A 22,809-nucleotide genomic window follows, 5' to 3' on the forward strand; every position below is an offset into this window, starting at 1 on the left:
TCCCTTGGGAGACTGCTGTGCCTACTAATAAATCTCACTGACAAAAGCTTTTCCCCAATATCCACCCTAACTCCTTTCTCTTTTAATTATATTCCAATACCCTAGTTGTACGTCCTTGTGTCACTTTGCGAGGAAACCTTACCAAAGTCATTTCTATAACTAATGCACCCTAGAGCTCACTGAATTCCTGCTGACTTCAATGTACTTGTAGCAGCTTTCAGAGAAAGTTCTGCCTTCCCTCTCAGTGCAAGCTTATATCCCTGGAGCTGGCATGGTGCAGCACAGCAAGGCTTGGTTAGTATTGCCACCCAGCCCTTTCCCTGCTGCACTCATCCCCTTTCTGCCTGGGACCACCAAAGAATTCAGTGAATGTCTGAGAATGGAAACCAAGATGTATTAACCCAGGATATTTTTCCAGGCTTTTGGAGGTGCCCAGCATGCCTGTCTGCTGGCATTGGCTCCCCCAAGGGTCCAGCAGCCTGCGGGATTTGGGGCCAAAGTTCCAGAAGGCTGGTTTGGCACATACATCGTGGGAGCAGCTCACCTGGGAGCAGCAGTCTGGCTCCATCCTCCATCACCCCAGTACAGCAGGTCTGGCAGCCAGGGCTGTGCCCCTGCACAGCAGTATCCCTGCCTGGGGTTACACTAGTCACAACAACATTACATTCGGTGCCATGAAGTTGGATGTAGCATTTCCCTTAATTTCCTTCCCTGTATAATTGTGAGTCATGCTTCTTGGGAGCAGATGGCTGTGGAAACCAAACAGTACCTTCAGTTGCGCCCAAACATGTACAAATACTTAATCAATCATGGATTTATATTATAATAATAATAATAATAATAATAATAATAATAATAATAATAATAATAATAATAATAGTAGTAGTAGTAGTAGTAGTAGTAGTAGTATGATGTAAACTGTTATTTGGAGCTTAGATGATGTGGTATTTCTGCCTCCACCTGAACTAGGCACTTTTCCTTTGGGTAGCCTCACCCACAGAAGCAAAACCATCCTCACTCCCACTGCAGTAGTTCACTTGCCCTTTGGAAAATAAGAAGCAAAGCAGAGCACCTGACTTTGCACCAACCATCAGTGAAGTTGGCTTGGGTGAGTCTCCTTTGCTAGATGGGGGGCCACCACAGCCTACATCTACAGCAGGTCTCTCCTTGACATGGTAAATGTGGCTTGCAAGAGATGCTTGGAGTCAGCCAACCAATTTGGGACTTTGTCAGAGTGGATACATTCTCCTTATTTTCTTTGTGCCTCAGTGCCCCCCCAGCTGTCTCCCTGCTGAGGACACCAGCCTGAGTGGTCTCCGCTCTTACATGTCTACTGCTTCTTAGGTTGCCTGAGGGGCAGCTCAGGTGCCCAGTTCAGTGTGATAAAGCCGAGGTAATGGCTAGACTCCTTGGGTGTTGCAGAGCTCAGAGTTACAATGTTAACTTCCCTTTGTGCTTCTACTTACTCATCACTGTGTTAAATAGCATAGAGCATTTTGTTAATCTCAGAATAGACACAGTTCTATAATGGGACATTACTTCTGTGCATTGCACTTCTTTGTCTGTGATAAGATATGATTTTTAATGTCTCTCTACTTTTATTTTTTTTTTAGTTGGTACTTATCCAGAGTACTTCTTCATCTTGCCAACTAGTGATTAATTGGCTGTACTGAAAGGTTCAACACTTTTCTGTACGTTTACCAGAGGAGATAGAGGAATGTGTGTCCTATATAGAGTAAAAGCATGCCCTAAAGTGGGTTTAAAAATGGGTCATGACTTGCTCATTTTAGAATCTCTGCCCTTAAAACACATCATAAGGGGTGCCCTACCTTTTTGGTACCATTTTTAAAAATCTAATGATGAGTGGGGATCTCAGTGGAAAGTTTGGAGACTTCTGTTTATCTTCAGGTAAACACAGTAAAGACAGCTCAAGTGCAAATTTCTTTGTCCTACCCCAGTGTTGTCAGCTGTCATAAAGAACATGGTTTTGTCCCTTTCTGCAGGAATTTCCATGATGATATATTTTTTACCTCCTGACAGTTCAGAGGAAAAAATAATAAAATTAAAAGAAGTGGCCTGGGCAGAGCCTTGTCAGCTGTACTTTCAGTTACAGTACCTATGCTGCCCGAGATATCTTTTAGCATACTGAGCCATATGTTATGGTTTTGGAGGGGTAATAGTCCACTTTGCAGGTAGGAGACTCAAGAATAATTTGAGCAAAGCTTGGAATGGGACCCAGCTCTCTAATTCACAGAACTACATCTCAGCTACTTGCTACATAGCCTTCTCAAAGGAAATCCCAAATGAGGACCTTCTACAATCCTTGTTGTCAATCTTCTGCAAGAGAACTTCATGAAGCAATTTGACCTTGTTCCTACGTCTCTATTAGCATCTGATTCGTTAGCCCTAAGGTTGGAAGCTCATGCTCTTGAAACCAGACATCCATGGTTCATGTCTTACACATGACCCAAACATGGGTGTGTTTCAGCTGGCCACGATGCTTGTAACCACTAGACCACAATCAGCTCCCAGAGCCAAGAATAGCAGGAAGATTTCTGATGTTTGACTTTCAACAAAGCTGTTTCACATGCAAGACATTTTGGAGTGTTTGCAATGTTAGTAAACTGACAGGGACCATAGGAGTGGGCAGGTGGGATCTGAAATGGAAAGGCAGAACAAAAAAGAAAAATTATTTTTTAAAGCATTTTCCAATCTTGTTTTTTTAAGTTTTGTTTGGGTTTTTTGGGTTTCTTTTGAGTCTGACTCACAATTTTTAAATTTGTGGTAGGTTATACTGTTGCCAAACCTAATATATCTCATCTTTGATCTAATCCTTTCTCCAAAGTTTTCATGTTTATTCCATCCTTGATCTGTCTTCTGGGATCGCTTCTAAGGATACCAACTGGTAGCAGATGTGATACCTTTTTTTGGTGTGTATTGTGGACATCTCCTGAAAGAATTGCACCAAAATAAAAAAAGAGAACAGCTTTTGGGAGCTACCAAACACTTTCCAGACAGTCACTACTTTCCATCATTGCCAGCCTAAGCTGATTTCAACAGGGAACTGATAAAGAAATGCTGTCAAGCCCAGGCAAGTTATGTTTCTGCTTCTCCATCTGAATAATTTTTTGACTGCTAGTTGAATGCTTGAGAGCAAGTTGGGTGCCTTCCAAAACAAAGCGAAGATAGCCTCCCTGTCCCAGAGAGGTTACAGTGCAGAGACTGCTCAGCATGTAATAGCAATCTTCTCTGCGTACAGGAAGCAACGGAGGCAGTTGATCATATGGATTGTGTAGGCAGGACCTAAAGACAGATGTGAAGCCATATTAGTTGTTTGTCTGTGCTATTGGCCTGTTGGAGTTCCATGGTGCAGGGCCCTGGGAAGTGCTTCCTGTCAGGGGCAGGAGGGACGCAGCCCAGAACAGGTCATCAAGCCAAGCCATGTCCCACTGGTTGCATTATAGACAAATGTAAGGTTTTCAACTGAGCTTAGTAAAAGGATTTGCATGAATATCCCACATGATCCAAATGGCCAAGGCTTAGTTACCAAGCTTTTCAACAGGAAAGGAGGCCTCTGAGTCAAAAATTATAATGTTTCAGCATACATAAATTACAGGTTCATCTCTCTATGTACTGACAGTTATAAACAGCTCTTTCTTGGCCCTAAGTCAGACGTATGGCTGTGACCATAATTACATTCTTCATAGATAACTTATTTTTGTTTTGGGTACCAGAGCTTTTGTAACAGACCTGGACTCTGCGTTGCTATTGTGTTTCCTGCTCCCTTTTTCTGCCACGACTGTCCCCACAGCCAGCAGCATCTGGGTACTCAGGACAAGGGACATGTATGCAGCGTGGATCACCAGTGCTGAGGGTGAGGGAGGGGAGCTCAGCAAGAGAAAGCTCTGAATTATGAGTAGGGCCCATGACAGCAGCCTAGTGAGAAGCCCTGGCATGGTGGTGTGCGGTGAAGGGGAGTTCAGCTTGCCTGCCTGCTGGAGGAGGAATCAGTGTTCTTTATCACTCTTGTTTCCCCCTGTCCTGCAGTCAGGTTTTCTGCTTGTTTTTCATTGTGCCCTTCATGTGTTTTCCATCTCTCCAGAAATCACTGGCTTTGTTTAAAATAGACTCGGAACAGCTGCCAAGACTTTATCCAGAGAGAGAGAAAAACGTGCAAACGCCAAGTTCCTATAGAGTTATCAAAAGCTTTCACTCCCCATCAAGATCTTAGAATATACCAGAAACCTGCTCTTCTCAGGAAGAGCTCTGCATAGTCACTACAGCTCTCTGTGCAAGAGCCACCAAAATATTTCTGCCTGGGAGAGTGGACCTCAGCTCCCTGCTGATGTCTCCCAAGCTCTGCTTGTAAGTGCCCTCACAAGTCTCTTCCTACATACCAGGATTTTGGTCTTTCTTTACAATGCACAGAATATCTACAGAAAAATCATGAAGTTAAAAGAAAATGTCTTAGTTTGACTCAGAATTCTTTAAAGGTATTATGCTCACAAAGTAATAGATTTCATCAGAGTACAGTTTTGTGTTGCAGGCTTGTAGCCAAAGAGGATTCACCTTGGGGGTTTTGCTGGGTATTTTTGCCTTCTCTTCGTGCTTTACCACCTTTTTCTGAGACAACCTTAAAGGGATTACATGCCTTGTGTTCAAAAGGAGATGCTATTGCTAAATAATTCCCTTACCATCTCCCCTCTGCACCAGTTCAAGTCAGCAAGCAGATAAGCATACATAAATTGGAAACAGAATCAGCTCCTTCATCACCAGAGCAAGATATATTAAAATGGAGACAAAAGCTAATGTCCTTTGATTTTAGGTAGAGCAGTTTGATTTACCTCTGCCTTTTGTACCTGTTTCTAAATATTTCTTGATCAAAATAGCTTATTGAAAAAAGTTGAGAGTATTTTCATACAACTCAATACTTGAGATCGACATTTTCCTAAGAGGAGCAGCTCTTTCTCTAGGTTAAACAAACCTAGAACAGGCTTTATGAGCGCCACCCCCCTCATCAGGACTGAAAACACAGCAACTGAAAGCCAACAGCTCTGAAGTTTCAGTTGCTAGAACAAGCTGCAATGTCCATCTAAGAGATACTGGGAGCAAAGGGGTGTTCCTTGCACATTTTGGTTTTAAAAGTGCAGCAAGGTCTCATTTTGTCTGTGGCACTCTGCAGTCTCTTGCCATCTGCTCTTCCACGTTCTGAGGTCTCTGCATTTTCACCTTGGCCATTGCCGGCTTCTTATTTTTCCCAGACACTCTGGATGGTCCTAAGAAGCCAGTCTTTCAGTTCATCTTGATTGCTTGCTCACCCAATTACAATTCTGGAATTTGAGGCACTTTCTGTGTCCCAAATCTGAGTTTCTCTGGAGTTGCCTCAGTGATTTGGTACCTTTCACAGTGGGACCTTGCAGTAGGGCATCAGGGAGGGAAAGCTGCCTTGTCTGAAGGAAGTGTGTGGTGGATTGCAGACTTTTTTAATGTTAAAGGAGGAGGAGAGTTACAATTTTAGATGAAGTGTAAAACAGATTATCTCCTGTTTCCCCTCCTGTTGCTTGTCTCACTGCTCCACTTTGAAGGTGTCCTTCTTTGCTCTCAGCCCTGTCACAGGTAACCTCAGTTTGCTGCAGCCAGTTCCTCTTATTTTTCCTAGGGACACAGTGTCATCTTGCCACTGTTCTTACCTGCACACTGAAAGAGCAAAATCTTCTACACATCCTGGCTGTAGATTACAGTAGGGAGGTCCTTCCCAGCTCTGCCACCAGCACAGTGTTTTCAGGGAAATGGGAGTTTCCCTGATTATGCCTCCCATGTACGTGTGTGTATCTGTACTGTGATTAAGTCTGCAATTATGGTAAGCACATGGAGAACTCAATGCACAAAGTATGAACTGGTTGTTTTGAAAGTCTGAGCAATAACATCTTGATGACTCACTTTATCTCTGTAAATAATGGCCGAAAAAATCCTATTTCTTCACATCATTGTAAATGATACAGAATACTTCAGTAAGTGTTTTGGGGGAAATTGCTGCTCCAGGTACTAATACAATTAAATCTTTGGTCATTCACCTCATTCACGGTGTTAACACTCCTTAAGAAAGGAGTACTACTTTCATGGGTTTTGTTTTTGTTTTTTCCTAATACTGGTTTTCTGCCATTTCCTGCCTAAGCAGGAATACTCATATAGCCCCAAAAAGTCTTGAGTCACAAAACATTTTTCTTTCTAACCTGATGCACTGAATGCCTATCTCAGTACTGATCTAGATGGTGATCGGTTCTCCCTTAAGTGCTGATGAGACAAATGCACACACACGCACTTAGGCTGTGGAGGGGGGAAGGAAGAGACACAGTAACACAAAAACGTGGGTGCTGTACAAAACAGAGATGTAAGAGGGAAGAGATGTGGCACCCTGAGTAACCAGCAAGAACAAAGTGAATTAAGCCTTTGCATAGCAAACAGAATTTTTAAAAGGCGTCAGACCAGGATGCTTTTTCTTTAGTTCTTTTTGAACAGTTCTGAAAGTGAAGTGAATTAATGGTTTCCAAACCTAGCAGGTAAATTTGTAGCAAGCAGAAACTTGAGAATAAAGAGGGTGGTAAAGCAATACTAAAAAAGAAGATTACAGACTGGAAATTGGGCTCAGTGCAAATTTTATATATATAAAAATAATTTTTTTTTTCTTTTGTTACTGTAACTATAAGCAAGAAACACATGCCAGAGGAAATGAGAATTTAAGAAAATAGAGACAGCTTGGCAGAGCCACAAAATGAAAGATTTAAGGAAAGAAAATTTAGAGAACAGAAGGAAATATCAATAGAAGAAATGATAGCAGCATAAAAACATCAGCTTTTCAAAGTTATAATTTTGCACCCAGGCTTTTAACATCAAAGTTCTTCACTGCATGAAAATGGAAAGTTCTGTCATATTGATCCTGGGGTGGGAAATAATGTGCATGTTTTTCTTTAACCTGCTGAGAGAAAAAAAATGCATGCAAAAAGGCAAGGAAAGAGAAAACTGATTCCAGCAATTTAATAGTTAAGGTGTTGGAATAGTTACCAGACACTGTTTCTGTAGGAATGATGAAGCTGAGATTTAGAAGACGTTGAAAGAATTGTGATTCTGAATGGCCAAATACACGTTAGTGCCCCCACCTTGACACAAATAAACCACAGCTGCCTGGACAGCATAATTCCCTTTTGGCTTGAAACTGTATATGTTATTTAGAAGGCTCTTTGAGAATAGAAGTAGCCCAGTGAGAGATTCATAGAGAAGCCAGGGATCTAAAGCTGACCCAGCAAATAACTGCTTCTTGCTGCCTGTGCAAGAAAACTGAATCAGTCGGATCCTCAGCAAAGGTAGCTGGAAATACAGAAAAAATAAGCCCTGATCCTTCCCTCTAAGAAGACAACAAAGCAATAGCAGGTGCGCTGAGGCTGCTGTGAAAGGCCTGGTGTTGAACCCCTGCTAGCACGAAGCTTGCACTGCCATGCTGGCCTTTGTTCGGCTGTCAGCAAGGAGCGGTATCTGGCTCCTCCTCATTCTGTAATGTGTAATTTTTAGTCTCTCCAATACGTGAAGTCACCCAACCTTCTGACCTGTTTACTCAGTGCTTCCAGAGGCCGTTCATTTCCAAACATTATCATGTTACAGGTACTTGGAGTCCCCAGTTCAACCCTTTATAGTAGTTATTTATTACTCTGGTTTGGTCTGTGAATGCTGAAGCAGCAGGTTTTTTCCTCACCAGCTGTCCCACTGCAGAACTGCACCCTCTGCCTTTGCCACCCGCAACACCCTGGTCCCTGTGCAAGAGCTGCTCCAACAATCCATTCAGCAGATTGGTTTTGCCCAGGTGTGCAACCCCTTAGCTTGCACTCACACCTGCAGACAACGTGCTGGACATACATGCAAGACCCATGGAAGGCATCAGATGCATCACACCAGAGGCAAAGACAACAAATTATCCACAAGGCCAAGGACGGAAAGTACAGCCTATCTAAGGTTGCCTCTCATGAAACTTCACCCAAGGTTCTTATGGAGTGTACTCAAGAAAAAGAAGGAATAAGGTGAAGAGCCTGGTGGCATGGTGGGAATTTTAGATTGCTTTGTACCTCTTCCCACCGTACACCAGATTCCAAACATTGATCTAGAAGTGAGAGCCTGAGCAGCCCTTCTCTTTAAGGAAGATGGTGAATTCAGTACAGCTTGTCTAGGCAGGATCCACCAGAACTAGCAGTCTACCCACAGTGATGTGAGACTCAGCCTAGGATGGAAAACTGGCCCAAGAAAACTAAATATTTGAGCAGCTAATCTGTGCTACGTTATCAGTACCTGAGCTAGGCAATTAAGGTGAGCTCTTGCACAGCTGCAAAGTCTTTGGTCATACCTTTAGGTTGCAGTGTAGGCATCCCTCTGGTGTCTGACAATGCTTGCTTCAAGCCTCCCTTTGTAATTATTTAATTGCTAAATGCATTGTGCAGTGGATGTCAGGAACATATAGTCAGACATAAATATCCCTGTGGATATGATGGAGAGCACTCCTTTATGCAAATTGTTGCTATGCATGCTTCAGGACATTATGCTCCAAAATGCTGCACTGCTGCACAGAAGCAGCTTCTGGTCACTGCTTCCCAGAAGGAAGCAACCATGAATGCACCATACACAGAGTTTTGTCCCTTTCTTTTGCCTTTCAGCTTTCCAAGTGCTTTGGTAGCCTCACAACTGCAGACATCACGTGAGCAAATCCTTTCGTGTTTGCTCCTATCAGTCCTGTTGGTTAAACATTTGAGAAAGCCAGCCATACCACGCAGCTCACTGCACTGCAGAAGAGATCCCAAAGTGTTTTACAAACAGTATTTAACTCACGATTCATCCCATCTAATTTAAGGGGTTCAGCTGGAATACTGAAATTGAAGCTTGGGCACTTTGGTTTAGTTCCTATCATCCAGAGCAAGTTGTCTAGCTCCTAATTATCCCTTGCCCACTACTTGGGTGCTGCTTCCCCAGCCTGATACACCACCTCCATCCTGTTCAAAGAGGCTTGGGACCAGAAGGCATCTGTCTTTGTCCCACTGGGAATTCCCCTGCTTGCAGCAGGGTGAATGGGAGGGGGGAAGCATTGTCTCATGGAGTGCCCAGGATATGGGCAAATCCCTGTTTGCTGGGCTTGAAAGAAAGAAAAGCGAGTCCTCTGTGCTCTTTAAAAGGAACTTGATGGATACGTTGAAAATGCCAGTCCTGGTGGGGACATGAGGGATGTCCTGTGCTTTATGACTCAACTGGTCCAGCAAAATGCCTAGAGTTTGGCATTGTTTCTCAGATCTGCAGAGAGTGCATATGTCTCAGGAGGGATGGTGGTGGCTTCACTCCCTTTGGTGCCCTGGTGGCAGGCCATTTTCACCACTCTGCTGCTAGTCCAGTGGTATGCTGGACCATCTAAGCACTGCCTTTATTTTTCAGATACAGTATGTAATTAATCAGTGAGACTCACTGTCACATCACTGAGTCCAAGAGTGAGTAAATGAAGCTAGATGGCTGTGTGCAAGAACACTGACTTTCAACATTATATTAAAGAAAAGATATGAAGAACATAAATCAAACTCTTGCTATTGGCAAGAGAGAAGCAGTTTTCCCAGGGACAGATTACTGCTGAAGATTTCTTGCATCTTCTGGAAAAAGAAATGTTGGCTGCTGCCAGAGAGATGATACTAGGATAAACAGACTGCATGTAGGTATGACATTTCAGGTCCATAAGTGAATGGGACAGTGACAACAAACTGCTATTGCCCACTGCACTGAAAAGCGTGTTTCCTCAAGTGAGAACAAAATACCCAAATTACCCCAAACTCAGGGGTAATAAAGATCAGCTGGCCATGTGAAAAGCCACCCTTGCTTTTTCCCTCCCCTGTGTGCACCAAACAGCCTGGGCTACTTGAATGGGAGGGTGACATGGCCCCCTGCTCCCCTCTACAGCCACCCAGCCCCCCTCGCTCCCCAGGTCACCTTCCACCCGGGGCTGCCTTCACCACCCCCGCGGGGAGGGTTAAGCTCAGCTCTGTGTAATCTTTAACATAATACACATACAGGCTCTTCTTGTTACACTCAAGCTCAGCTAGCAGGTACAAGCAGTAAGGTTGAATATTAAAAAGCTGCTCAGAGGATTGATTTTTCATTAAGATGAATCGATTGTAATTAAGCCTAACAGAGATGTTCGTGCTAATGCTGTGTTATTTATTGCCTGAATGAAATCCTTCTTTTTTCTTTTTTTTAAAGCATGTGAATTCTTTACCATTCTTTCTTTTTCTTTCAGTCTTGTATTATTTCTGCTTCTCCCTCTAGAATATATGTTGGTGTGCCTTTTCTTCTTTCAGTGTCTGTTTTCTCTCAAGATCATTTTTTTTCTGTTGTGTTTAATTGTTTTTCTCCTGATTTATTGTTCCAAGCCCATGCTAGGCAGTCTGTTTATTTATAATTTGGATTATTTTAAAATGGATCCAGAGCTCTAGGTCAGTGTTTAAAAATTAACTAATAAAATACACAAATGAGGCCCAATGGTCAACATAAGATTACACATCCTCTAGGATTTGCATGCTACTCCAAATAAACCACTGGGGAATACCAGCCCCAGGCATGGAAAATTCACTTATCTGGTATAGAAAATCTATATGGAGTCCCTTCACTGATAGTGCTGGGCCGCTCTTCCTCTGAGAGAGCCAGCAGGTGTTAGTATGAGGCATGGAAATGTTGGCCTCTGCCCAGTGCATGTGTCCACCTCACAGGAACTGATCCTGTTCCTGCTAGGTGTTCTGGGAGAACGAAGCTCAAAGGGTGATAATAAGTGTAACGTGCTCCACGCAACAGATCAGGAGACCAGAGTGTCCCAAACTTTTGCTGCACCTTCCCTCTTCCACTGAGGAGACTGCTGGTTTCCAAGGAAAAGGCGAACCGTTGGGAGGCAGCGTTTGCTGTTCTGCAGGGACACAAACCCACCATCACCCTCCGACACTGTTTTGGCACTACCCCACGCGTGGTACCATGACAGTTACATCCCTCTCTTCACACTCCATTGCAAAACTTCTCCAGTAAACAAACAAGTGGTATCAGCCACTGTGCATATTTGGAGAGTCAGCTTTGGCTTGTGGAGGAGACAGGCAGGAGCAGCAGACTTGGGGGGGCCATGGTGTCTGGGCAGCCCCAGGGCAGCAGGCTGAGGGGACAGTCAGGGCCCTTGTTTATGCTCCAAGATGCTTCTCTGGCTGGGCTGAAGAGAAAAGCACACAGACCGTACGCAGGGTTTGAGGTGCTGGCTTGAGAACTGAGCAGGTTAGTTGGCTTGCATGAAGGCAGGAAGCGGTGGCAGCATGTCCTGTTCACCCCCCTGCAGAGGTGGGGGCAGGTCCAGCAAAGGTAAGAAAACTTCTGGAGCTGCAGGAGCTAAACACACCTGCTCTGCTCGGTCAGCTACAGCCCAGGCTTGCTGCTCCCTGAAGACACCTGGGTCTCTCAGACTGGTGCAAAGTGGGAGCAAAACCTCCCGCAGGGTTTGACTGGACAGTGTCCCCAGACAGAGGTAGGGCTGCTGTGTGGAGATGCCGATGCTGGACTCCGGAACCAGCGCCACTCCCACCGCGAACAGAAGGGTGTTTTAGCAGTTGCCCCAGTGAAAACAAGATCAGGCTTTTTAGTGTGGTGTTAACAGCTATGTTAAAATCCTCACACTTTCCAACAAAAGAAAGGCCCTCAGAGAAACCCAAACAAACACTCACACAAGCAACACTGGAAGTTGGCTTGAGTTACAAACACAGGAAATTAAATACAAAACCATGTTACAATAGCATTGAGAATCTGATTTAAAACAAGCCAGACAAGAGCATGCACTGTTCAGATTGCTGTATTTTTCTCTACCCCCACTCCCAGGGGGATTGTCTCTATAAATACACACATGCATGTAAGTAGTGTATGTTTGTATACACATGTACATGCATGCACAATTTCTACCACATTAAATAAACCAGCTGAATTAAAATAATATAGTAGCCTTTCTCTGGACTGAGCTCACCCAGTGTACATGTACATGCAGATGCTTTAGCCAGGACCACAAATATCATATGCTATGGTGAAAGGGTTTGTTGTTATTTGAAAAAGTTTTTCTTCTTTCCTAAACCAAGATCCTTGCGAAGATTCAGTCTACAGCAGAGTTTCACAACAAACGAATGTGCAGCTGAGAGTGGTGCAAAGGTGAGAACAAGGACAAAAAGGCAGGAGTTCCTTAAGTAGGTTTTATTGCTGAAGAAAACATAATATTTAATCTTCAGCTTCAATTGCATTAGCAGAAGTCACCTTTACTCCAACAGAAACGCACACGGAGGGTTATGCCAGTACAGCACATTGCCTGTAAAAAAATACTCTTCTGATGGGCAAAGCTTGACTGGGCTTTACAACCAGTCTCCTTGTGTGTCCTGCCGTATCACAGCCGGCATGCTGCCATCAGGTGACATTACATGCCCTCTGCAGAAGCCTCTTCCCACCTCCAGTCACAGCACGCTGCTGGAGGTCAGTGGCTAGGGGAGGGTGTCCTCAGGTTAACATGTCTTGACTTGTCCCTTTCTTTAAGCAAAGTCCTTTCCCTTTGCTGCAAATCCCTATCTCATGGCCTCAGTCTTAGGGTACACGCTTGTTTTTCTCCTTTTATCTTCAAAACACTCTCAAATGTATTTCAAATGAGAACTCTATTATGTTTTCCTTTCCTTTATTACACTTTGCTACAGTTTGTCAATACTGGCTACCGGTGTTATTTGAGGCCACACTTTAAAAAAAAAAAAGGTCCTTCCCGAGCTCTGAACATTTATCTGAAGTTCTGCATAAGGTCACATGTCTCCTCCAGCAGAAGGTCTTGCAAAGTTAAACAAAGTCCCCTCGCTTGCTCTGTCTGAGTAAATACAGACCATATTGGAGTAAATAAACAGCCAGGCAGTGTCCCAGACAATGGGCCTTGGCGATGAATTAATAAACTCTGCCTCTCGCATTAGCAGAGTGTGACTGGAACTGGCAGGAGGCCCTGGCGGGACTCCAGAAACGATTATTACTAGACAGAGCCAAAGGAGACTTGGCACGGCGCGGAGCCCACAGCTGGAGATTAGGTAACAGAGTCAAAGCGCTCGCAGCGCTGCCAGGGCGTTGGTTACCCTGCCTGAGGAGAGGGTCAGGACTCTGCTTTTGTAGCTCATATTCGTGTAGGGTGCCTACCTCCAGAACTCACGCTGCGCCAGAGACTTATCTGGCAGGATCAAATTGCCATCCTGAACCGAAGTAGTTGACCAAAACACCTGTCTGGGTGAAACAACATAGAATGAGCATGCATCATCCCTGTCCTCTCCACCACCCAGAGACCCTGGTGTCCTTGGGTAGAAGAGGACATGGTGATACTGCAAATGGGACAGCTGGGCCATGCAGCTGGGCAGTGCTGTTTTAGGTAAGGGAGCAATATTTGCTTCAGTAAAGAAAATCTTTATTTGGGCTTGTCTTCTGAGCTGGGTGTTGAATCCAGAGGAAGGAAGACTGCTGAGGAAGGCAGGGGGGAAGGTGGCTGACACCTGTGGAGAGCCAATGCTAAGGCAGCCTATTCCTGAGCTGCAGAACAGTTGTCTCTCAGACACATTAATGAAGGAGGTGTAAATAGGAAGGGAGTGTGGACAGCTGGCAAAAGCCATCCCCCAGTTCTCGCATTGAAAGAAATGGTGGCTGTGTTGCCGTGTGGACTACGGTGCAGCAGCCCCTGAGCTGCCTCCTAAATCAGAAGAACCATTACCTTGGAGCTTGGAAGGCCAGCAGCCACAGTGCATGAGTGCTGCAGCAATTTCAGGTAGTGGGTTTATCAAATGGGCTACCTTCAGCCTGAATAACCTGCTGACACAGCTGTCCTGAGTCCAAGAGCTAGGCTACCTTCTTCACCCACTGTTGCACTGCTTTATTTAGACCTGCTTCTTGGATCTCTGACATGGGTCTGCTCATTGCCACACACAGACATGCCTGTGTTTGCAACTCACATCCCTGCCAGAAGCTACATACATGTTAGCAACGTCAGGTGGGCTTGGCACTTGTGTGCCAGAGTATAGGTGGAAGGGGAAATTATATCTGCTGCTGCTGAGAAGAATTTTGAGAAGTATGAATGAAAAACTCAGCCTTTTTCACTGTCTTCAGAAGAAGGGAGGCTGTATGCTAAACCACTCTCATTCATACATGGTGACAAGACTGGTCTGAACTCCAGCCCAGAGGGCCCCCAAAGGCCCTAAATGCAGGGACATCTCGGTTTGGAGCCCATGTCTTTTACATCTCAATGACTGCAACCCTGGAAATGAAAAGGAGGGAAAAAATCAGGCTTTCTTCGTGCCATTATGACAAATGAAAATACCTGGATTGCTTTGAAAACACCCTTTACCAAGTATACAGTGGTTAGTAAAGTAACCAAAATGAAGGGAATGAAGGCTTTAATTCCCCACATATATGCTAGAGTAAATGGCAATACAAGCATTTCTTATCCTCATTTACTGCTGAATCCCCAACCTGTCCGGGACTGAATGCCCCCAAAGAAAAACAAGAATAGTTTCCAGCTCTGAATACTGCCTTTTGTCATCAGGTTTGAAAGCCCTTCACAAAGGAGAGGAATCTCATTTTCTGTGTTTTTCCACAGGGAGAAAGGGAGTCACGATGCATAGCCTGAGCCCGCTCTGCTGACTGCCAGCCTGCTGCTCTGCCACGGCCTCAGGACACCACTGTGTCCTCACCAACCTGCTGGCTCTGCAGAGGTCTAAATGCCACATGCAACTTGTGCAGACTTGTCCTACAGACATTCCTTATCTATGCATGAGACTGTAAAAGCTCCTGGTATGAGTAGCTGAGGGCTGGGTCAATCAGAGGAGTCTTCCAGTCAATGCTGACAGGGCTAAGGTAAATCTGATTCCACTGCCCTTTGCTCAGTCCCCAAACGCCTTCTTCCTCCAGCAAGCTATTGGGTTTTTTCTTTCATAACAAAATTTGAAGCAAAGAATTGCTTTCCATTAGCCAAGGCGCAGATTTTGTTCTTCTCCTTAAATCACCTTCATCTTGATGAGCATGGGCACTGCTTACTGGTGCCTCTAAACATTGCCTGGAGAGAAAACCTCTGTGGAAAGTGAAATTCAGAAGAGCTAATAAAACATTTTCTGAAGGGTTTGAATCTCTCATTCCAAAGAAAACAAAGAGGTCGGCTGACCTTTCAACCTGACCCGTTTCTTTTTTCTTTTTTCTTTTTTTTTTTTTCTAAGGCATTAAGAAAAACATTCTGCAAACAATGAGTGCTCGTGGTAATTGTCCCTCCCCTGTGCCCCAGTTCTTGCCAAAAGCAACATTTCAATGGCTATGGGGGGTGGAGGTTGAAAGCAAATGAGTGAGCAAGCAAATGCTGGCTTTCACACATCAGTGGCTGGCTACGCCCTGTCCACATCCAAGGAGGTTCAAGGTGAGGGAGTCAAGCTCTCAGGCTGTTCCTTACCGAGCTTTACAGTTGCAGGTATCTGAAATACTGCAGTCCGAGTATGGAAATACATGTTGGAAGCATTCAGAAAGCCCAGTCAAAGGGTAAGAAAAAGGGTCACGCAGCAGTAAAGCAGAGTATAATTTAGATCAACATCTTTTCAGTTGACTGGTGAATTCCACCTTCATGTCACATGCCACATCTACTCATCCTTCAGCTTAGTTGTGGTCCTTCTAGTGTCAGGGAGAGGCCTGGTGTGAAAACAAATTCATGCTGAAGAAAAACCCTGCTGTTTTCATATGAGAAAAACCTTGTACCGTTTATCTCCACTGTTTTCCAGCACTAGGACCTGCAGTGGATCCTGCTGTGACACGTTTCCAGCTGCAAAAGGAATCAAAAGATTTAGGGTTGAGTTCCCTCCTCATTCTGGAACATGTTCCACTGTGCAATCTTTTGTAATATCTCTCTGCAAGAAAAGCACTAATGCTCTCCAAGAGGCCTCCCCTTTCACTTTCCTCATAAGAGGTGATGACAAGCTCCCAGCCCTATTGTCTACACACATCCTTAACTGAAGAGAGTCAGAGATTTCGCTGCCTTTCCTGGTTCTGACACTAACCTGTACACCAGTCCTGGGCAAATCGCTTAAGCATTACCCAACTCAGACAAAATTTCAATGGAAATCCCTTCTTGTTAATACTAGAAGAGCTGCATTAGCACTGCTGAGAGATGGCTGCAGACAAGGGAGGCTTTCAGCTGTCTTTGGGACTCTGCTGCCAGAAAAGGAGAGCTGCCTATGCCAGGGCTCATCTCGCTAACTCCAGGGCAGCCGAATAAGCATTGTAAAAGCACGCTGGTACTGTCAAGGCCCTGCCTTTGAACGTGTTTCTCCAGCTGTAAAATGTGGATAGAAAGACCAAGCCAGCTCTGTAAAGGTCTGCTGAGGTTTAAGCTATGTTGGCATCCTCCTCTTCAGTGTCAGTGGAGCTGGCAAATGCGAGGAGAGCACAGGATGGTTTCTACTTTTCTTTGAGTCATACTGTAAAACCCCGCAACCCTGAGAACAGGCCTCATAATTCCCAACAAGCACACAAGTGGGTTTAGGAGCTCGTGTGGGAGGGAAAGAAGAAGTGTGTGGGGGGGGTTAAGTAAACAGTGCATCCAGAATCTTTTTGTTACCCTCCAGTTTTACTTCTCCTTTTCAGTAGGAGTTCGTACAGCAAAGTACAATTTTGTGGCTCTTCTTCAAGACCATTAACTCAATATAAAAATATCAGCACTGTTTTTATTATCTGAAAAAAAGAGCTCAGAGCTGAGCTTTTGCGAGCAAGGCTTGGTTCATTAAACAATGACTCAGACTAGGTTTTGTGGTGGAGGATTCAGCTTTTCCTTAGCTTTAGGATCAAGATGTCCTGTTTTCATGATAATCTACCTTTCATCTCTCTCATGTTGCAAAATTCATTTTTACCTTGATCCCACACAAACCTTTTAGTTTCTTGCTTTTGTTATTGTAGATTATTTACTTTAGAAATGCTGAATCATGACACTGAGGTTAGAGAAAATTACACTTGTATTTAAAGTAAAAATTGTTCCCACATCTTCTGAAGAGTCCTGGTCTATTATTTTTGTGTGTCCTTACATTTTATGGTTTTAAAAAGTTCAAGTGGACCTTTTACCCTGGAGATATTTAATTCTAGCAAATGATGCCTGCTAATGCTGTGTGGGAGGAACTGTGACGAGACAACGGAAAGCTGTGTGGGCAGTCACAGTTCTGGCTTTCCTCAAACTGCCCCAGAGCATGTCCACCTGTGCCGCTGCTGGCTGGCCTCCTCAAAGCCTGGGTGGCAAAGTACTAGTGGGTCCTGGGTTGCAGTTACATGGGCTGATGTTGTCCATGAACAGTGTGGCATGCAGCTGAACAGAAGCAGGCTGCAGTTCAGAGAAGCACTCCAGAGTTTGTGTAAACACCTGAAGCTTATGATAACATCCTAGGCTTGCAAAAGTTGGGCTAGAAATCTGCTGAAAAAAGAACGTTGTAGTTTCCAGTTCTTATTTGACCAGAAACATGAGGAAAAGGAGACAGAGCTCCAGCCCCAGGTGTGCACCACAGCACATGGAGCAACTTGGAAATACACCATGGTCTGGGGCCACAGTTTGGTTATTACCCAGCTGCAACTCTGGTCCACCAGTGCAAGGGCTACCTCCCACCCACACTCGTCACTGTAAGCTTTGTCCTGCTGGCTGAATCACAACTGCTGTAAGTGAAGACATGCACTGTTTACCCATCACCTAGTGACAGGCAGCCACCAAGGCCCGTCCATCTGCAGTCACAAATTAAACTGATAACTTGTTCGTGTGTCAGAGGGACAAAGGAAATGTGAAAGCTGAGATGGGCAGACCGGCAAGTTGGTGTGTGCAGTACAGCAGTGAGTGGCTACTGGCAGATAAAAACCCATCTGAGCCTGGTATCCCTGTTTTCAATTTTTGATACGTTTTTATGAATGCAAAGATGAGATGCAGCAGGGCAGGCAGGAGATAGTGTGCATGTGAAAAAGCCATAATTTACACTTTGCTGTGTTGTATCTACTTGCAAACACCTGTTTTACCCCCCTGAGCACTGCCTGTGGGATTACTGCATCACCAGCGCTACTCTGAGAGAAAACTGTATTGGGATACAACCAGTGGGTTGGTGCCAGCAGATGAGGTGCTGCCCTGAGCAGCAGTTGGCCTTGGGCCATCAGGCAAGGCTCCTGCCCTCTCTTCTCTGAGCCAGCCAGTAGCCCACCTCGTCTAACAGCGGCGGCCACTCGCCTGCTGAATCTCTGCTCCACTGAGCACTGCCTGACATGCAGAGAAGCAGATAGGGGCCACCTCGTTAGTCATTTAATGAGTAAACAAACCATTTCTCCAGCGTTATCCAGGATCACTCAGCCTGAGCTGGGATGCCAGCCTAGCAGAAAAGGGGCTCTTGTTCTGGCCCCCCTCTGTTGTAGATGGTGAGGGGCTTGTCCCTTGAAGCAGAACAGGGCTGCCATGCAAGCAAGCCCACCACGTACAGGGCAAGTGGGACAACTCATGCCAATGACTTTTCAGAGGCCAGCTCAACCTGCATTGGTTAATCCATGTTTTATGTGCATTAGATCCCAAGTTCTTTTACATTACCACTGATAGTTTAATTTTTCACGTTAGTGGCTGTCATCCTCTGGACATGTCAGCAGTGCTCTGTAACTGTGCATTATTTAAGCCTCAGCACATCTCCAAGGCAGGTTCTATACCCCCATTTCGCTGAAGGGGTGGGTGAGGCTAGGCAGCCACCAGAGGGTATGTGCCAAGCTGTGTTATGGCCAGGGCTAAAGCTCTGTTCTCCTCTTTGTTTCTGCAATGAAACATCTCTTTAATCCAGGCAACTATGTCAATGGTTGGTGTTTCCCAGCAGAACGGCATGATGGTTCTTGTGTGCATTTGAGAGCCCCAGCAGAAGCCCAAATGAAGACTGAAGTGCTTCTGACTTCTCCAGTAGCAAAGTAGCTATTTTACCTGCAGGTTGCCCTGCATTTTACAGCTCCTCCCATCCTGCCATGACCTCACTCCTTCACGGATGGACCCTCAGGTAGTGTTAGCCTACTTACAGGCACAGCTACAGGGCTGGTAGTAATTTGACTCAGGCTGCATGCTGGAGTACAGAACTGTGAGGAGCTACAGGACAGCAGTAATGCTGACAGTCTTCTATTTTCCCATGCTTTAACAGGATGCCATGCACACATTGGACACGTGCTCTGGCTCCATACATGCCACCCTGACAAGGAGTTGCCTGCGTGCTCTCCCTGCCAGCCCACAGGCAGCACTGCAGGCAGGCAGACCTCCCTCACCCTGCTGCCTGTGCTCCTGGGCAGCTGCAAGGGCAGAAGTGCGTTGCTGGAGCATTTTGAAGCCATGCAGGACCAGGGAGGAGAGTGCAGGACCCATGAAGCAGGAACTTTTGGGTCGCGTGTTAGTGCTAGAAACCTGCCAGAAGTGGGACAAATGCAGGAGTGCAATTAGCAAACCGTATTCTCTGGCTGTTTCAAGGGAGCGTGTGTTCCCCCTGCCCAGCTGTGCTGGGGTGGAGGTGAATTTCCAGTGCAGCGGGAGCACTAACAAGTTAATGTTTAACATTATTATTACCTCATCTTCCAGAGGCTCCTTCTAAACATAACAATTGACGACAGGCTCCTGATAGTTTGGAGAAGACCGACCTCAGCCCTAAGACTATGATGAATATGATTTCCCTTCCCCCTCTGTTTTGATTTTCTGCTCTGTTACTCCAGAGCATTGGCTGGCCATGACCCCTGGCTGCTTTTTCTGTAATTACCAGCTCCTGCCAGATTTACTGTGGAAGTTAATGTCTGTTCCAGCCAAGTCAGCCCCACTGTTATATTGTACGAGACAGTAACCCCTTCAGTACAGGCAGAGCTTTAGTGAAACAAAACAAAGAGTCAGGGAAGAGGCTTCTCAAGACCCTGGGGAAAGTCTCACGTGCCTGACGGGGGTGCCACGTTAACACTAGGGCTTTCATTATGCAGAGGCAGGCCACAAAATCTTCCTCAGGGTCTTTCAAACCCTCCAGAGCCCATGGGTGCTTGGTGAGGGAAGAGCAAGAAAGCAGCTTTTACAAGAGCTCTGACAAGCTCCCAGGCTCTCTTCTCAGTCCACTGTGCTCCTCTGGGTCTTTTCTTCAGAGCCTGTGCACAGTCTGGTGGGACTTTCTTTCTTAAATTAACATTCTACACAGTTACTCTTAAAATGGGAAGGATTTTTTTCAGATGTTTTTTGCAAGCAATTTTATACATGCTTAAGTGAAGCTAGCTAACAGGGGCAAGATCCAGACTCAGATGGCTATCCAGTAGAGGCACATGTCTCAGCTTTGGTCCAGCCACCAGAAACACCTCATCTTGCATCCACACATTCTGCCCAGCTGATCAGAGCAGTTCCTGGGCTGCACTCCTTACAACAGTTCGCAAGTACGAGAGTATTTTGAGGATCTGTAGAAGAAACATAACTGAAACACAATCAAGGGCTAAACGCAGTTAAAATAAAGGCCAGATTCTGATGCAAATTATATTCGGCTATGTCTGGAATAATTAAATTTAAGCCATTGGAGCTGTGGGGTGCAAGTTCTGTGCCATGTGGTCATGGGCAAACTAGATGAGTAGCCTTAGTGTGGTGTCTGCCACATGAGCAGAAGTGGCCACAACACCAATGTCAGAAACCTCTGCTGTAGACACAGATGGGAGATAATTGTGAGGAATGAAAGGGATCATGCAAGTACCAACCTGTTAATGTGACCTATTACTATGGATGGGATGACACTAAGCATAGACCAAGCAGTCTTGGGTAACACATTTGCAGCAAATTCTCATCCAGGCTCCCATGTTTCTGTTCAAGATTTAGCAGACAGATGCAGAGTAAGTGCATGGTGGAAGTAAGTCTGGTGCTTCCAGGAAGTATCATTAGTTGTGCTGCATGTGCAGTAATTCTTTGCATTAAAGATCAATATTTAGATACACTGGGCAGTAGCAGTATACATGCAGTAGGTCTGTGCATCAGACTTACTTCATCTGGCTGGTTTAGCACAGTGCATGTGCACAACAGCATGAGTTGGGGTGCTGCCTGTCCCAGATACTCTGAGGTGACACTTGGCACCAGTATGAGACTCCCAGGTGAGCTGCAATGTAGCAAGGGGCTTTTGAGCTGATGGGCCAAGCAGATAATTAGAAAGCCATGAGAAATCTATAAAGCTTATACAAAACCCCCTCAAAAATCTAGAAAGATCAAACTGGAGATGCTTATGCATGGCAAAAGAGGACATATCTGAAAATGCAGATGTATGGGCAGCCCTAGTCTTCACCACAATTTGAATCTGTAATTCATGACAGATACCCCACTCTTGAGGAAAAACCAGCACTCTCCTCTTCACCAAGGCCATCAGAGCCAACATTTGGGTTTATGGGGCTGCAAGTAGGACCAGGAACCAGAGTCCCTTGGAAGCGGAGGCTCTGTTGTTATTCCCACTGTGGAAGCTGAGACTGGAGACATGCCAGGACAGCAGGACTGGAAGTAGCAGTTTGACATGTGGGGATTCATGCATAACCAGTTTTTGGGTAGAAGACTTTTGGACCAGCCAGCAACATCTCAGGCATCAAGAACCACTGGCTTTCTGCATCTGAGCTTGACCGGAGGTCACCCGCACCAGTGTCCCCATGGGTGGGTCAGCGTGGGTCCTGGGCTCTCCTGGGCTGTGTGCCATTCTGCACTGATAGGGAACGAGAAGGTCTCTGCCCTGGTAATGCTGGCAGCAGGTTGTGAAATACAAACAAGAGTAAACACAGAGTATGCCATCAGAAGGAAGGGCAGATGAAGAGCTGAAGTCACCTTCAATACTCTGGGCACCAATTCTGGATCAAACCCAGGAGGGAGCTCACCTGCCAGCACCTCTAAACCCCGGGCTGGGTGAGGACAGCAAAGGGGACCCTGCACGGGCCTCTCAGTGATGAGGCAGACCTCTCAAATCTTTTCTAGCGTGTGAGACAACTCAGTGGCCTGTCACGCGATGGGGGGACGTGTCTGGCAGGCTGGCCCTGCGAGATGCAGGGGTTGTGGCAGGAGGCCATGGCGGCCTGGCCGCCCGCCAGCCCGCGAGGTTCGCCTCCTCCAGCAACCTGCCAATCTGCCGCCCCTGGACGTGCCGTCGGGGAGCGGGAGAGCAGCCTGGCCGTGCGCTGCGCTCAGGCGTGAGGTATTTATTATCCCAGCAGCAGGGAGGCGTGAGGTGGGAGTCAGATCCGTGAGGAACACTGGGGCTGGCTCTGCCCTCAGCACAGGGGACCTCTGAGCTGGGGGCAGGAGGGAGCCGTGGGATCCATGGCACTCAGGACGGAGATCTCCATCTTCTCGAGGTGCACCAAGGTCCCGCAGGCTTTGAAAGTTGGCCAAAAAAAACCCCCGCCAGCATGGGGTGGGAGCACTGCCCTCTCCCTTTACCACTTAGGTGACATTCTCCACCCAGTTCCCAGGAGATCTCTCCATGGCTCCTGCTCTCCTCCCTGAGGCTGGCGAGGTCTGACTGCAAGATGCCACACAGAGCATGCTGGGCACACTCAGGCACCCTTGCCTGCCCTCTGGGTGCCACCACAGGTCTTTGGCAGCACCCCAGGCTGCCACTCTGGGAGGCTGTGGCAGGTGTGAAGAGATGCTGAAGAGTGTCCCAGGGTGAATCGTGAATGGGGTCATGCCCGTCCTCACCTTCCCATGCATGCAGA

This window comes from Apus apus, chromosome 5 (genome assembly GCF_020740795.1).
Source record: "Apus apus isolate bApuApu2 chromosome 5, bApuApu2.pri.cur, whole genome shotgun sequence".
In the NCBI taxonomy this organism is placed as follows: Eukaryota; Metazoa; Chordata; class Aves; order Apodiformes; family Apodidae; genus Apus; species Apus apus.